Here is a 17,628-nt window from a genome sequence, read left to right as displayed (position 1 = left end):
ACACATGCAACGCCACTCACACATGCAACGCCACTCACACATGCAACGCCACTCACACATGCAACGCCACTCACACATGCTACGCCACTCACAAATGCTACGCCACTCACACATGCTAAGCCACTCACACATGCTACGCCAATCACACATGCAACGCCACTCACACATGCAACGACACTCACACATGCAACGACACTCACACATGCAACGCCACTCACACATGCTACGCCACTAACACATGCAACGCCACTCACACATGCAACGACACTCATACATGCAACACCACTCACACATGCAAAGCCATTCAAACATTCAACGCCACTCAACAACGCAACGCCACTCAACAACGCAACGCCACTAACGCATGCAACGCCACTCACACATGAAACGCCACTCACACATTCAACGCCAATCACACATGCAGTGCCACTCACACATGCTACGCCACTCACACATGCAACACCACTCACACATGCAACGCAACTCACACATGCAACGGCACTCACACATCCAACGCCAATCACACATGCTGTGCCACTCACACATGCTACGCCACTCACACATGCAACACCACTCACACCAATGCATTACCAGTTTTACCCACACAGAACAACTTTCAAACACACAACGCCACTCACACCCGCGCAAGTCCACTCTCACACACACAACGCCACACTCACCCATGCAATGCCAATCACACATGCAACACAACTCACACATGCAACGCCACTCACACATGCTACGCCACTGACACATGCTACGCCACTGACACATGCAACGCCACTCACACATGCAACAACACTAACACATGCAACGCCAGTCACAAATGCAAAGCCATTCAAAAAGGAAACGGCACTCAACCAGGCAACGCCACTCAACTACGCAACGCCACTCACGCATGCAACGCCACTCACACATGCAACGCCACCTGCAATCACACTCACACAACATCACCCTCACACACCATCACACACCATCACACACCTTCAGCCTCACACACACTCACTCACACTCACCCGGGAGGACGCTCAGCTTGCAGGGCTCTGCTTCTATCCCCTGCTGCACTCTCCTGCTCTCTAGAAAGGTGGCATAACAAAAACAATAAAACAACAAAATCACGTCTATACAAATCATGTGGCATTCCTAATGCTATAGGTGACACATTCACAAAAATTAGAACTATTGCCATTGTAAATTACAAATCTATCAATGTAGCTATTTGGAAAATTACACACAAAAAAAATAATAAAACATTTACAACACCAATAGCTCAAACTTTTCTAATGCGAGACCTATTGCATTTCCAATGCTTGTTCTCTATGTAGGCTGCATACCTACATAGAGAAAATGTAGAGTGCACATGACTGGTTTGGTTGGCCCCAGAGGGCCGACCAAACAGTAAGGGCTCACAACTTTGGGTGAGCCACTCCTCCCTGACTCGCCCGCCCCCAACCAGGCACATTCCTTCTGCCCCCAACTAGACATATTCTGCCTTCTCGCAGTGCGAGAAGCAGAAACATAAAATGGTATTTAAAATACCATTTTATGTTTCTGCTTCTCGCACTGTGAGAAAGCAGTGGGGCGACGCTTCTCCACCCTAAAGGAGGAACCGTCCCTTCCTACAGGTAAGAAGAAAAAGAAATCGATAATAAAATTAGTTTAATAGCACTTTATATTTCATATGTTTAACTTTGCTGCCATCTAGTGGGAGAACTCCGCCATAATGAAGAAGCGCCCCTGCCTTAACTTCGGTATAAGTCAGTGGGTGATAAGATAATACATTCTATTTGATGGCATTGTGTGCCAGCCCAAAGAGACAACAGGAGTGCGCCAAGTAATGGTAACTATGGCGCATTCCTACCCTTTCTCTTTCACGTATCGCAGCGGCTTGAGTGAAACCTTCATATATCGGCCCCATGGCCTGTTTTTCCCCCTCCACTCTCTATCTGCCTTTTCGCCGCAAAATAACACTTCCCTTCTGACCGAGCCTTAGCCCTGCTGCACAGCGCCACCTTGAGGCCTGTTAACCAACAAGCAAACACGAAAAAAATACTAAAGTTTCACTTTCATTTCTGCTTCTTCCTGCAACTGAAAAGAGAGAGGGTAGAGCAGAGGAGCCGGCGCTGCGGAAGGCAGGCTCCAGTCAATGCGAAATATTGCCTGAGGTCAGGGTAAGGCCCATTTCTGCTTTATTTTCTTCTCGTGGACGAGGTCTCGCTGTTTAAGGAGGTGAGCTTAAAAGGGAAATAATGTTCGCATAGAGGCGGGAGGGCACCGTGGGATTAATGTGTGAGATCGTATCACGTATTTCATTCCCTGTGGCGTGGGCGGTAAGACATTGCTGATGCGAGGCCCCGTTTGTTGACACCCTCGACCTGCCTTGTCTTCAAGACCTCAGCAAAGCTGACTGTGATGGGATGAAGAGAACTACAACTCCCTGAATGCTCTGCAATACTACGAGCTTCCCACGCGAGGACCTGGGAAAATTAAGCCCTCTGCGACGCACTTTGCACTCAAAGGCAGCAGGGACCCCACATTCCAGCCACGGGCCTTCTTTTAATAGCTGGACGTTGTAGTCCTGGTTTAGCCCAAGTGATCAATTTGGAAGGTCGAACTCGGTTACAGCGGTTTGTAGAAGGAAAACCCGGAAGGGATCATGGTGGCTTTGTACAGTAGAGTCTCGTGAAACTTACTTATTTGGACATATGTCACTCCATTAGACGCTCTCTTGGCTAAAATGTTAGCGCTTCCCTGATGACACGCCCACCCTCGGCAGTTTTGGAAAAGCTGCATTTACGTGGTATTGCCTGAGTGCAAGTAAAACCCCTCACACATAGTAAGCTGGACACCCAAAAATATGTTTTGTTACCGATTAGCGACATGAAGGGCAGGAAACGCGAATTGCCTGCCTTCTGCTAGCTGTCTCCACTGCTTGCGGTTTCCGGAGCCCCCCTGCCTTCTCACACAGCTGCTGGCGCAGATATGTCCTGGTTCCACTGCACCGACTCGCTCACTGTCGGGATCCCCGTGCAGTTCCCGCCTTGCTGCTGTGTTGCGGAGTTTAGACGGCAGAGTTCTGAGCAGTCTTCTTGCAGTCCTGTGAGCTGTCAGTATAGTCCAATAAATGGCTTATATCTAGTGTAGAGGAAACTCTTGGCTGGCGCCTGAGGAGTTTGATTGATGTTTGAAGTTTTGGAATGTAGATAAATCTATGTTATGTTATATTAAAGGCCTAAATGTTTTGCTGTACTGAGATATCAAGCAGAATAGACAGGTAGAATTTTAACCACGTTAAGGACAGAAACATGTCTTCATTGCACAGCAGGAAGGTGGAAGAGAGGTCCAGAGGGTGGAAGCAAAACCAGAAAGTCTATGGCATCCTAGACGAGCCCTCTGATGTCTGGGCACCGTGAGCAGAAAGCCAGAGGAGGATGTTGTGCTAGGAATCTGGGCTGAAATGTGACTTAATAAAACGCAGAGCCTGCCCAGATAGTCCTCAATGAACAGTGCAGAGGCCTTTAAAGGAGACTCGATGCTCAATGGGGAGAGGATGCCAGAAGTGGTCTTTTGTGGCATAAATAATTGAGATCCATAAGTAAGAGAACTATTCGATTGTCAACCAGTTGGAGGTGGTGTAAAATATTTTTGGGAGGCCCAGGCATGGCACCTGCAGCTGGTAGATTACCTCGCGGTGAAAACTTCGGCGAATACGGCTGCACAGCCAACAGACGCTCCTAGGCCTCCCGAGTCCCAAAATGCCCCAAAGACAGCAGGATAAGGCTTACCCCTCCCACTAAGACCTCTGGCGGCCTTGAAGTTGGTAGTCTGCTCGGCCTCTGGTAAAATCTAACATACAAAGGGGTTGACATAGGGGCAAAGCATGGACACATGTAGTCATTACTTGCCTCTTCTTCAAACGAACAGCGTCTGATCCACCCTATTCGCCAATTTTCTAGAGAAAATGCTAGCATGCACTGAAAGCATAATTATTGCTGCTACCGCTAAAGCATCTTCTTTGAATGGTGAAAAGGATACCACAGAAGACATCTGCAGTGTGAGCGAGAGACGGGTGAAAATTAAGTTTTATATAAAAATAAGAGTGGTTACAAACAAGGGCTCAGCTCCGCAAGCTGATGATAGTTTCTAGTAAATTAACAGAACTTGGTCCCTTTACCAGCATCTTAGTTTTCTTAGAGTGGGCCCATAGTCACTCATCCAGTTTCAGATTTGCCTCGACTTGTTTTTGATACGCATGACCGATGACCAACGAATATCCAGTGGACTTGTTGAATCTGGGTAGTTCAAAATAATAATCAAAGAGGTGTCGTGGTAGAGCAGACCCCTGAGGCACACCACACTTAGTGCTCAAAGAAGTAGTAGTTAACCTACAGCTTTTCGGATATAAGATCTAAATTCAAATGCTGGTGTAAATGTAAGATGTATTCTCAATTCCACTCTCTCCTTGTGTATTTGCTTGAAAGGTTCTCTGTTTCTTTGACCTCTTGTGGCTCATTTAGCATTTCACATTGATATAGTAAACAACCTTAAGTGTCATAACGTCCCTTTCTGCATTAATTGAAAAGTCAGTGATGTTAAAGTGGTTATTACTCTATCTGGATCCCACGAGAGAGGTGGTGTTTAGCTACGAGGAATGATTACCCTAAATCATTCCAAATACTTTTGTCACAAACAATTTAAATGCTAAAGGATTGTCTTACCTCTTCATGTACGCCGTCAATGCTGTAAAATATGCGTAGCTCATGAAAAGGATAACTTGGTGTCTGCTACCTGTAACAAATATTATAAGATAGTATACTCAGTGATCATCGAGAGTGACACATTCTCCGCCAACTCATAAATGTTCCCACTTGGTGAAATACCATTTTCTGATTGATCTACTGACCTCACTTTAATATCCAAATTCTAAGATCTCCGTAGCAGTACTGCCAAATGTGTTTGTTGGGTTTGTGTAGGTGACTCTTCTCTGGGTTATTATTAGTATAATGTACTATTTTAGCATCTCCCAAAGTGGTTTGATGTGCATAATCCTCAAATGGGATAGCTGTGTGTGCCTGGTCTTGTTGTTGTTGTTTGATCTCTAATTATAATAGCATTGTGGGAAAAGTGTAAGCACATAGCCCGTGCCAAAGCGCCACCAGAGAGCACGGTCATACAATCGGTACTTGTGGGTGCATTGGTTCCCAAGCTGTGTATTTTTGTTTATATTTTCTATAGTTCTCAAAAATCAATGGGAGGAAAACCCTATTAGTTTAATTCCCATTTGTCAATGACATTGTGTCCTCTGCTGACAGCCAGTGTTGCACCATTGTCCTGTCCAGGCATGAGTCTGACAAAATTTGCAACTCTTTCCTGGCTGCCCAGTAATTTACGTCTTGTGATATCCTCCTTAAAATCTGATTGATTATGTAAGTTGCTGAGCACACTTTTACTCTCATGTCCTGATGATCAGACCAACTGCAGACCTAGCAGGGGCTAATCTATAGACCGACAGGTTGTGAGAGACCTATGGAACTGCAGAAGATTGGGGATGGAACACATGATAAGGGAAAGTTTTTTTCAGAGAATAATTACTTAAATCGAGAATTTACTTACTTCTATACATCTGGAATGAAACCCTGACCTCATGAGCAAATGTTATGAAATTTATAGAGCACATACCTGCCCCGAAAATTGTCTTCCAGCGCTAGTCCAGAAACAAATCAAACTGCAGCGGACCGCTTGAGAGAGAAAATGCCAAAGGGAGGATCTGAATTAGAGAAAAGCCAGGTCTCCAAAGTCTTCCTGAAGTGCAGATGATACTGGACGTTCCTGGTAGCAAGAGTACATGCATTCCAAAGAGCTGGGGCCTTCCAACGAAAAGAGTGGCCCCCGCTCTTACTCTGTTGATACGGGGAGCAATAGCCAGATTGAGATCAGCCGAACATAGAGGACGTGAGGGTGGGGAAGGGCATAGCAGATCAGACAGAATGGGGCCCCCCTGAGAATGTAAGATCTAATGGACGATGCAAAAGGTCTTAAAGTGCACACGCTTATCTACAGGGTTCAGTTTGCAAAGGAGGCTGGAAACAGGAAAACATTTCGGAAGAGAGAAAAACGGCCTAGCTACCATGTTTTGAGCCAGCTGGAGTCTTCCGATCACTGGCCAAATTGACTCACAGTTATACACGTGCCTGCTACCAATTTGGTCTGCGCGCCAAAGGTTAAGGTGCTGAGGTTAAAGTGCTGTCCACCCAGATGCCTAGTTTTTGACAGTGGTCTTAGGTCAGGGGCAGAGGGGGGACACTCAAGGGAGGAGAGCCACCAATAGATGCCCTGGGAGTGGGTATCTTTTCCTAGTAGGAGAATTTCTGTTTTGCTTGTATTCAGTTCAATTCAGGTAGAATTTTACTATGCAGATAAAAGGGACCCATGTGAAAGACATCCCTGTGCAGTGCAGAGGGTCTAGAAAATAATCCTTCTGTAGGATGGTCCATTGAGCCTTGACCGAAGAGTGACAGGATGTGTCCAGATGGAGATGAGTTGCTCTCTCTTTCAATGATTTGAAGGCATTTGTTCAATATCATGATGATCTTAATTTAACGTTCAGTAGAGTTAAATAAATGGCATAACAGTTATCCAGTTTGCAAGCAGTGGCTGCCTGTATCACCAGCCAGTTACATTCGAAGTGCAGAATGGGGAGGATCTTCCTGAGGCTTGAGGAGAAGAAAGCATATGGATGCGACATTCCTGGCGTGGGGGTGGTAGGGTTGGCAAAAGATGAAGAGTCTAACATTTCGAAATGCAGCTGTTGGAGTCGGAGAAGGGCCCAAGACGGAAGGCAATGAAACATCTGACGAATCCATTTGAGAGCCTTTTAATACCGTAACCCCTGTGTTGTCATAGTTCTGTTTAAAAGTATTACCTGACATCTAGGAGGCTTCTACAATCATGCTGTCTGGGGATTTGTTTATATTATTAAGCATAACCTCACTAAGGCTAATGATAATTTACTTATAAGTTATATACACATAAAGGTCAAATGGAGGAAAGGATGAGGTTGGACCAAGGGTGTCACTTAGGACACGTATTCACAATAGAGAGTGAGAAAAGCAGATCAGTTGCAGTCTCCCTGGTGCAATCGCATCACAAATATGCAACTGCTGTTGTCTATATATCCCTAGGGATGTCTTGACTGTAAGAAAGAAGGAAGAAAAAAGGAGTGAAGTGATCCAACACATTTTACTTCCCCTCCAAAAGTACTTTTGTAGGGCTATCCAAAGGTATTGGAGAAGACTCCTCACTCACTTATCATGACATTCTTCATCATAGGCGTCTTTCCACACCCAGGTAAGAAGGTACTACCTGAGCGGACTGAACCAAAGTTGTTATGGGAGATCTTATATAAAGCATAAAACTGGCTATGTAGGGAACTAGATAAGTGATGTGAAAAATACCTCCTGGTATACCCAAACAGTGCGTTTATTCGGTAGGTACCTGGGGTATAGGATAAAAGCATGAATGGGGTTGTGTCTGAATGTATTGATTCAGTTATATCCTCTTCAAAGTGCTAAAATGTTTCCGCCCGCAACATGAGCCCACATGGGTCTGGGGTCTTCTTCAGGGCTGGATAATCTACTCTTCAAAAAATCCCTGCTCTAAATCCAGCATGCATTCCATGCAAAGAAAACGAGGCTTAATGTGCTCACCTGTGTATTCTGTTTATTCAGTAGTATTTCTACTGTGGTATGCTAATTAGCACCATGGGGGGCAGGAGGTTGGTTCTGTCTTTTAGTCACACATCCGTCAAAGTCCAGTCACCGCTCGGGTACCTGTATGCATAGCCCTGCCCGCCGCCAATATCACTGGATATTCCAACCAAAGAACATTTGGAGGGAAAGTATACTGTGTGGGACCACTTTCCCTCGTTTTTCTCCTTCTTTCTTAAAGTCTAGACATCCCAAGGGATATATAGACAACAACAGTTGCTTTTTGTGATGCGATGCCACTTAGGACAGACACCTAAGGAACACAGAAGTAGAGGGTGGGATATGTCGAACAGTATGGCGAATGAGCAATGGTATAGGTTCTATCAGGATGGTTTTACCATTGCAGCACCAACGTCCTGACTCCCACGCAGTGGAACCTGGTGATACGCCTGTGATGGTCAGTGTTGTCAAACATATCTGATAAATCTAAAATAATCATTGCCATGTCACCACCACCATCCAAAGGCACCTGGATGTCATCAATGGCTTTTACAAAGGCAGGATAAGTGTTTTGGGCTGAACAGAAACCAGACTGAGCAGGATCAAAGGTAGACCAATTCTCCAGAGGATAAGGCTGTGTTTGCATTTTTGCATTTTGCATTTTAACCAAAATCCTAGAGTGGATAGTTCATAGTGGTAAGGCAGAAATTGCTTAGTATCTTGAGATCCATTGTATTCATCTTTAGCGAGGAAACCACATTAGTCTGATTATGACTGGTAGAACATCGAAAGAGTCAAGTAGTAATAGATGGCGAGGTTTATAGTAGACCCAGCCTTCCTAACCTGGCATTAGATTCCACCCTGTTTGCTCTGATAAACTGTAGTTGTCTAAACTGTGGCCTTGTCTGGGAAGTCTACACTTCTAATATTTAAGGAATGTTCGGAAGAATTCTTCTTTCTTTAGGTTCCATACCTTACGACCATCTTGTATCCAGAAAATGTTCCCTATGTAACCAGGTGGTGTCAAATTACTTTATTCACAGGTCCACCCATCCAGGATGTGTCAACACTGTCCTATAAATGGCATATATGCCCTCAACCAGCATCACTTTCTGTTTTTCTGCATCTTATTACATAGGTTAAGAGTTCTTCGGTACCTACTGAATTCCTCAATGTTTTAAATAATACTTCTACTGCAGATTCGGTCAATGCCACCTCCTAATGTATTTTGTTCAAAGCCCAAAGTCTAACAAACATGTCCCCATAATATGCCCTCAACATATTCATGTGGTGTCTGCTGCAATATCTTCGGTTGTGATTCCTGTACCTCCCAAGAATCCGAAAGACATCACAGAGTGGGAAGTGAAATTGTTTATAGCTTGGGCCTGTAAGGACAAGCCTTCCCCTTCCCCAGGTAAGTCCCCTGACAGGGAGCAATCCTTCAGAGATACCTCCCAGAAAAACATAAGAAAGGACATTCGAAGGAGAAGTCCTCTTATTTCTCGAAGAAGCGGCCCCACTCATGGAACCGTCCAAGAGTTGGCAGTGCCATACTCCAATGCCGGTCTATTCCCTATTTTCCTCTTTGCTTTTGTGGTCCTTAAAATGGTTAAACTGGACTTTCCTGCTCCATGTGCTGATCTGCCTCAAGTTAAGGCTTCCTGATAGGCCCATTCACACCTCTTCAGGGCTACCCCTCCTTCCTATGGCCCCCGGATTTAGGACCAACACCAAGCCCCAAGGAGATCGTCAAAAATCTTGGTGTGCGTTTAGACAAATCACTTTTGTTCAAAGAGCACACAAATCAAGTAGCAGGATCCTGCTTCCAGGTTATTGGACTGCTACGACGAGTCTTCCCATTTTTATCAGATTCTTTTAAGAAGACTCTCATCCAGGCCTTGGTTATAAGTAGACTGGACTACTGTAATGGCCTGGTGGTCTCGGCAAATGAGGAACAACTACAGAGACTACAGGTAGTCCAGAACACTGCTGCGAGATTAGTTCTCAACGCCCAGCCAAGGCCTGCCTCACTCCCCCTCCTGACTAAACTCCACTGGTTGCCAATCAGACAGCGTGTAAAATTTAAAATCTGCTGCACTATTCACAGATGTTTGTTTGGCAATGGACCTAAATATTTAAAAAACATATTCAAACCCTACAAACCCAGTTGTACCCTTCGCTCCAGCAGTCAGCAACAACTTCAGGTTCCTAGGATAAAAAAAGCTAGGCAGGGAGGGCGAGCCCTGTCCTCCAAAGGCCCCATCCTTTGGAACTCACTGCCCTCTGCTCTCAAAAACACTGTTAATTTTCAATCATTTAAGAAATCACTGAAAACTTTTTTTATTTGTCGCCTGTTAGGTTTCTTCCCCCCTCTTTTCACTGTCTAGAACTTGATCCTGGCTCTTTGGTAAAGCGTAAGCGCGGAGATACCCTTTTGGGGGTTGACTTCCTGTGCTATACAAGCGTACAAATAAATAAATAAATATTTCAGCTCCTAAATGTGAGCTTGGCTATTCTGGTGTCTCTGATGCTACTCATCTCTCTGACTTCACAATCCATTATTGCCTCCACTTACAAGGAAACCACTCCTGTGCTACTTTGGGGGAAGCTTTTAGTGCTGCTTCAACCCTCTCGCTGATCCTCTTGCCTGAACCCTAAGGTTTGCACATATGGAAGAACATTTCAGCTTGAATTCATATGCACTTGATAAGCCCAATTTGGGTTTTAGGTGCACAGAGGAGGAGGGTTCAGAGGCTGATGTTATCCTCATTATCGTACTGATGTTGAATTCAACCTGGACCTCCAAAATGATAGTACCAGTCCTACACTTCATTTGAAGGTGATATTCCTTATTCTTCTGGGCCTCCTGGTGAAGTTTGCATGTTCATGGCTGTTATGCGTAAGGCAGTGGAGGAGCTTTAATTGCCCATCTCTGGAACTCTGACACCTTTAGGGAAATCCTGCAAAAGTTTTTGACGGCTTTGGAGCTTCTCTCTTTTCACAAAGCTCTGCTAGAACTAGTGAAGGTTGCCCTGGAGAGTCCCTTATGGACACCAGGCAAATTGCTCAGTACCATCTGCTCCTAACTAAATGTCAACACATCTTTCTCCTGAGATTTTGATTGTCCAACATCTTTATGACAAATAAACCGTAATGCCTTCCCACTGGATTGTGAGTCCAAATGACTTTACTCCATTGGGTTCAGAATATTCTGTTCTGTGAGTTCAGTTGTATGCACTGGAACTGGTAGGTGAATCTTAGGATGGTATGTTCTCGTCCTGTTGGAAAAGGGAATTTGGCTGTAATAAGGCTGCCAGTACACATTAAAAGCCAGTTTTCTGAGCAACTACTAGCGGACCTAGACACTTCAAGCAGGTTCTGAATGGTGACCTTTATTTGTCTAAGGAGAGCGCCTAGGCTGTTTCTACCTATATTTCCCCTCAAGCAGGCCTGAAAAGGAAATGACCCAATTAGGGTCACCCGGGTCAAGTATGACCACCTCATACCCTTCAAAACAAGTGAAGAGTTGGTCAGACAGTAGAGAATACAAACAATAGTTTATTAGTAGAATACACTGCATCGGAGTCCAATCTGACCAGCACCGTGAGATGGCTGCTGGGGGGACTGGCTCCCCGAAACTTGATAATTCATTATAAACCCTCCTAGAACCCCCTTGACCACGCCTCTCAGTGGAAAGTTACTAGCTTGAGCAGAGCATGAACAAAGGAGGCACAGAATGATGGGCTACCACCTGCTAGATAGGTACACACTAGCACTATCTCAAGGTTACCTTGCCGGGCTCGGCTCCTCCAACGTGGGAGCAGAGGTACGAACAAAGATAGGCATGCATGGGCAGAATAGTCTATTCATTAGTAAGTCCGAATCCAACCTTGAACACAATAGAAAAAATTGCTGAAAACATTCTTCTGCTGAGGCAAGCAATCCAGATAATTGAAGCTTAATCCAGTCGCAGTATAATATAGCTCTCGAAATACAAAATGGAGCCACAAGCGCTAACTTAAGCCTGTACATTATAGGGACAGCTCAGTGGGTTAAACGAAAATGTGGCGGCTGCTACTAACTTAGCCTTATAATGCTAATCCTAACATAGCATAGGACAGCCCTAAGGGGGAAAAGAATTTTTCAAATCTAACACCTGCATATGCTACACTGTTTTTCTGTTTTTTGAGACATCCACGTTGCCTCAATAGATATGCATTGTCTTGGAAATGTGCTGGTAGCCGCTAAGTGGACTCCTCTTTGCCATGCTCACTAGGTGTTACGCAAACAAATGATGGACGGAAGGCTGAATAAATCATACATTCACCCCCAGTCAAGAGATCTGGGTTAAATCAAAAGGTATGGTCTCTCTAGCCAAGCAGGGCCAGCGGAAGAATTGGTGCTTTGTGACTTCTCCAGGGGCAACTGTCCCGCCAGAGTGTCAGCCTTCACTGCCCGTTCAGACCCCCCCAACAATTCTTCTGCTCATTGTGCAGGAGATCTGGGTCCAAGGGACAGTAGCAAAAGCAACAGATCCATGTCCCCTTTCTGCTGGTTCGACCACTTCAAAACCGCTCTGATTTACCCTCCCTGCACTACCAGCCTCTGGTCCCTCGGTGAGAGGTGGTTTCTTTCATTTCCTGGTCATTTCACAGTCCATCACGATGGATAGCTGAGTGATCCAGTTACTCTATGAAGGCTGCACCTTCTCCTTCCTGTCCTGGCCCTTGGACCATCTGTCTTCCACTGGGATCTCTATCTTGGAGCTGGAAGGTCTTGTCTTGCTCCAAAAAAGTGTCATGGAGGAGAGGGGCGGAGGGTCATGGAGAATTGCCCCTGATTCTACTCCCTAGCAGGAGGGGTCCTTCTGGACCTGAGACTTCTGAATCTTTGTTCTTCAGGACAAGTTCAAAATGTTGCGCCTAAGACAAGTCTACCAAGGCCTGAATGGATGGTGTCTCTGGATCTCCAGGACACCTATTGTCATCTACAAACAGCACACAGTTGTCCAGCACACTTAATGCAAATTAGTATTCACTATAAATAACACAGTTCCTCCAAATAATGGCAATTCAGCAGGGTTGTGTCCATCATATTCTTTATTCTTAACTTCTTTTTCAACTTGATTTAAAAAACTGTAGCCAACGTGTTTCGTCCTCTCTGACTTCTTCAGGGCAAGAAACACAATTACTTGCGGTCTGTACTGCAATTTTGATAGTACTGCGTCCCTTTTCCGGATCTCATGTAATCAAAGTATCTCTTAGGTTGATGTACGTTTATTGCAATCCCCACTATGGCGTGGTGTCCGTTTCGCGCTACCGTGCGGGATGACCGATACGCTGTGGAACTTCTTGTGGAATAAAACGGAGGATGGCTGTGACTTACTGACTGCCTTCCAAATGAAGCAATCTAGTACATAGTGGGAATTGCAATAAACGTACATCAACCTAAGAGATACTTTGACTACATGAGATCCAGAAAAGGGATGCAGCACTATCAAAATTGCAGTACAGACCGCAAGTAATTGTGTTTCTTACCCTGAAGAAGTCCGAGAGGACGAAACGTTTTGGCTACTGCCTTTTAATCAAGTTCAAAAAGAAGTTAAGAATAAAGAATATGATGGAAACAACCCTGCTGAATTGCCATTATTTGGAGGAACTGTGTTATTTATAGTGAATACTAATTTGCATTAGGAGTGCTGGACCACTGTGTGCTGTTCTTAGTAATTTGAGACGTCTGTGTCTTAGGAGTTTTAGGGGTTTTGAAACTCCGGTCCATAGCACCTTACCCTTTTGGATATAACTGTTTACTAGAGATAGGTGCAATTCTGTCTTGCCCCAAACCCCGTTCTTTTGTGCAAAACCTATTGTCATCTGTTGATATTACCTGCTCACATGCATTATTTCTGCTCACACTGAGGCTCAGCACTACAAATGTGTTGTTCTCCCGTTTAGGGCTCATAAATACGCCTCAAGTGTGCACAAATGTGCTGGCTATGGTGGTTGCTGCTGCTGTCAGTGGGTCAGTCATTCATTTATTACTGTTCTTGCAGATAGGTTGGGGAAGACGGGGTCTCTTGCACTCGTCTTGGGCCAATTTGCAGAAGTTCCACCTCATTTCGTCTTGTAGGTGGTTGTCGTTATTTGGCACTGTTCTGGACCTGTCCTGATTGAAGGCTTCTGCTTCAGAGTGCCTTGGACAGTATAGATATCAAGTTGGCTCATAAGCACACATCAGTGGGGTCTGGTGAGCTAAGCAAAAACAAGTAGATAATGAAGGGAGTCCTGAAACTTTTCAGACACTCGCCCCCAATCACAGACCTGGGTTTAATCCATCATCGTTCGATAACTCACATCCCCACCCCAGTTCAGAGTCAGCCATGTGCAAATCAGTCTTGAACCTATTCCTTATGGGAACAGTCCAGCCCGAACTGCCAAGCCAGGTCTTCCCTAGACCGGAAACAAGCATCCAAGGACCCATTTCGGGGTATCACCGCTCATCAGCCAGGATAGCTGGAATCCAGTGGCAAAGTGAGCAAGGGACTCATGTTGGCTCTAGTGAGCTCACATCAGTGATGTCTGACAGACCCATTGTTGCCACTGAGATGGTCGAAGGGAAGCCTTTATGCTTCTGTTAGTGGGCTTTGGCATAATGCACTTTACCGATGACAGATTCTCTGGCAGGCACTCTGATTCGGAAGGCAGATGGCTCGATGTGTCTGTCCTGGGAGGAGGATGAATGAGGTCAAAATATAATTTGTTTTTTGAAAATTTAACTTTGGGGTATAATGGCGGCATTGCGTTATCAAAAGTATATTCCAGCTGTTGCACACCTTCACATGTTTAGCAATATTCTTTTACAGACATATACAATTAGGCATTAATAGACTATAACAAAAAAGGTATTGTGTATGTGTTTGGGGAAAAGTAAAACGAGACCCATAACTAAAAAAAATTAAATCACCTGTATGTAGGTATATACATACTTTTTTGGGGGGGCGTGGGGGAGTGAATTAGAAGTTGGCGCGAAAACTAAATCTGTATCAAGGCCAGAACTAAAAAATATTTGAGGAGCAGTGTATGGAATTTAAAACTTTCCTAAATACTTTTTTTCTCTTTTAAGCAACATAGCTTGTGCAGGGAGAAAGAAATGCTGTTGCACCGTGATTGAACAATGGCTGTCTCCACAGTAAGCGCGGGTCTCTATGGTGATTTGGGCCCAGGCTTGTTTATCTTACATTCTTGGCAGTTAGGGACAGGTTCACCTGGCACGTGATTGTAACGGCCAACCGTAGTGCCTCGGCGCTTCCTACGTTTTTATTGTTCTGGGGACTTTCTGTTTATAAACATGTTTTTCCCCTTACGATGTTTCTTTGAACGTGTTTCCCTGTTTGGCCAACACTCGGTACAAATATTCGCAGGTGCATCTTCCTACGAGACGGGCCGACTCCTGCAGCCAGCCAGCCAGGGGGTCGGAGCCCTCTTCCCTTAGCCCCTGCTGTGAATGTATTAGTTATTACGAATTGTTGCATGTTGAGCCGTGGATTTATGATTGGAGCCTGCCAGCTGCGTCTCTCATAACGATGTAGGTGCCTTGCCTACGTTTTGGAAACTGCGCCTGCAGCAAAGGTAGGGCCTTGGTGCCTTAGCTGGGAATATTGTAGCTTTTTGTTTCTCACATGTTTTTATTATATGATATGCATTGTCTTCAGTTCAATCCACAGTTTCACTTTCTTTGCAATTTGTACCAGCGTGTAAGGGGATCCGTTTAGGACCTTTTCGGACCTGTCGTTTTTTTTGTCCCAGGCTGTGTAATTTAGAGGATTCTCTTCAAGTTGCCTACAGATCTCCGCAGTAGGGACATTAACCCAAGGGTCTACCTGAACGGCGTCATCTGCTGCTCATCCGTTTTAACAGGCATGCAATCTCCGTCGATTCCGGCATCCTCTGCACGCCTGTTTTTATCCATCAGTTATTAGCGTGCAGAGTTGCATGGAGGTGAGGAGTATTGCAGGAGAGGAATGGTGCTGCATCTAACTGCACATATTTATCGACTTTGGAAGGGGAAATCTTTGAGTAGGTCCTGGAAGGAGTCAAACATGTGATCTGCAGTATACATTACACGCAGATCTCAGTGATAAAAGGCAAGGAGCTGTTCTGCTCGGCTTTGAATTATGGCCCAAGGATTACACATGGGTCTGTGCAGCAGGCCTCCCCCTTTACACTTGCCCTACCGAGGGACCGATTCACAAACTGCATTATGTAATGCATTTAGTATTACTGTCTACACATCTTACAAAATGCAGCTCACAAACCTATGTGTTGAGACCTCTGCCTCCACTGATATACTCTTTGTGCGGCGATCTACGCAGATGGCTGCGCACGTCCTGTGTGTGTTGGTTGCAAATGTGGGGGCAACCAGGGTGAGAGTGGCTAGAGATGTGAAATACTCTAAAATGGCTGGGGTTTAGGGAGGGACATGCGCATCGAAACAGCCACCCGCATTACTATACTACAGTAACAACGTTATTACAAACAAAAAGGTAGTAAAGAAGTACTAAAGGTACTCCAGCTCAGCCTTCGGGTATGTCAGGCTCCTTATGTGGCCACTCACGGATACCGCAGCTTGCCTTACTCCAGTACAAACAATGGAGGCATGGGCTTTGATCTAACACCAAATATAAGAAGATCCCTTTTCCTGGTTTTAAATACCAGATAAGACTATGAAAAATAGTCCCTCTGTTCAACCCTGTTTTGTGGTCAACCGTGAGTATAGTCAATTCTTGAAGTCCAAAAACACAAAATAACAAATTTACAAATACACCATAAGTATGAGCAATTCAATTTCAACACTTTGATATTGTTAATTAAAAACACTTTGAGACATGCATCAGTGGTGGACTAACAAATCAAGTTAAAAAGGTTTTGCGTTTGGTGTTTAGAATTTATTATAAAAAAGATCTGATCTGTTTGTTCATCATTATTACATGAGAAATCACATACACTTTGTTAAAACATACTGTTACATTTATATTCATAGGTAGGAATTGTTATTACATTTATATTAAAAAACATTTGGGAGAAAAAAAGCAGAAACTGTCGACGCGGCGTTTAGGTGAAAAACGTTGGTCACCTTCTTCAGGACAATACTTGCTTATATTAAAAACAATCTGAATTTAGGAAATATGTAAACAACAATTTTTTTTATTAAAAATCATTCCTCAATTTAGCAAAAAGTATGTTGCATAATTTCTTTCTGTTAAGCATGTTTTGATCCTAACACCCCATTGGAATTAATATTGAATAATGAAACTATATAGACTATTAAATTAAATATATAAGCAATTGGTTTTAATGTTAAAAAGTTAGATTACATTAAAAATTATGTAATAACTTTAAAAATGAATAAGTTGCTTATTTTTAAATGTTAATTGAACTTTTAAAATTAAATAAAGAAACTTATTTTAAATTAATGCAAAACACATAACAAATTGAAATTAATACATATTACATTTTAAAATGCTAGTGAGGGTGTTTGTTTTTCTCCAATTTTGTTTAAAATATTTATAAATTAATATATTTTCTATATTTAACAAACATTTAATTTGATGTTAGTATGCTGTAAAAAGTTATTTTATTAGGTTTAGACTAATAGGTTTACATTAATTTATATTTATTATTTGTATTAAAAGATTATACTATTTTTTAATAACTGAGCAACTTCATTATTTTTGCATATACTTTACCATAGGGAGATCTCAGCCTATCTATCAAAAGTCAGTAGTAATTTTGCACTTGTTAATTCTGTCATAAATGTCTCCACTCCCTGAATTGAGGACATGGATGTCTGCATTTAATGACCGTGAATCGCAAAAGAGAAGTAGGCTTATACTTCAGTGCAAGAGAACCTTAACATGTGAGTA

General features: G+C 43.8%; 1 protein-coding gene across 4 annotated transcripts in view; it reads left to right on the top strand.

Annotated features, from left to right (window-relative positions):
• Positions 1-2,074: 2,074 nt before the first annotated feature.
• LOC147717121 (uncharacterized) overlaps positions 2,075-17,628 on the top strand; it is a 197,321-nt gene continuing 181,767 nt past the window's right edge. The window contains exon 1 of one of the 4 annotated variants that reach the window (XM_086924051.1): positions 2,075-2,229. The gene's annotated coding sequence lies outside the window, so the exon portion shown is untranslated. Of the gene's footprint in view, positions 2,230-15,073; positions 15,335-17,628 lie in introns of those variants that run through there. The other 3 variants (XM_086924052.1, XM_086924050.1, XM_086924053.1) reach the window with 3 other exon arrangements.

This window comes from Lissotriton vulgaris, chromosome 5 (assembly GCF_964263255.1).
Source record: "Lissotriton vulgaris chromosome 5, aLisVul1.2, whole genome shotgun sequence".
Lineage (NCBI taxonomy): Eukaryota > Metazoa > Chordata > Amphibia > Caudata > Salamandridae > Lissotriton > Lissotriton vulgaris.
The sequence above is the reverse complement of the archived record's forward strand: the minus strand, read 5'-3'. Positions and strand labels throughout refer to the sequence as shown.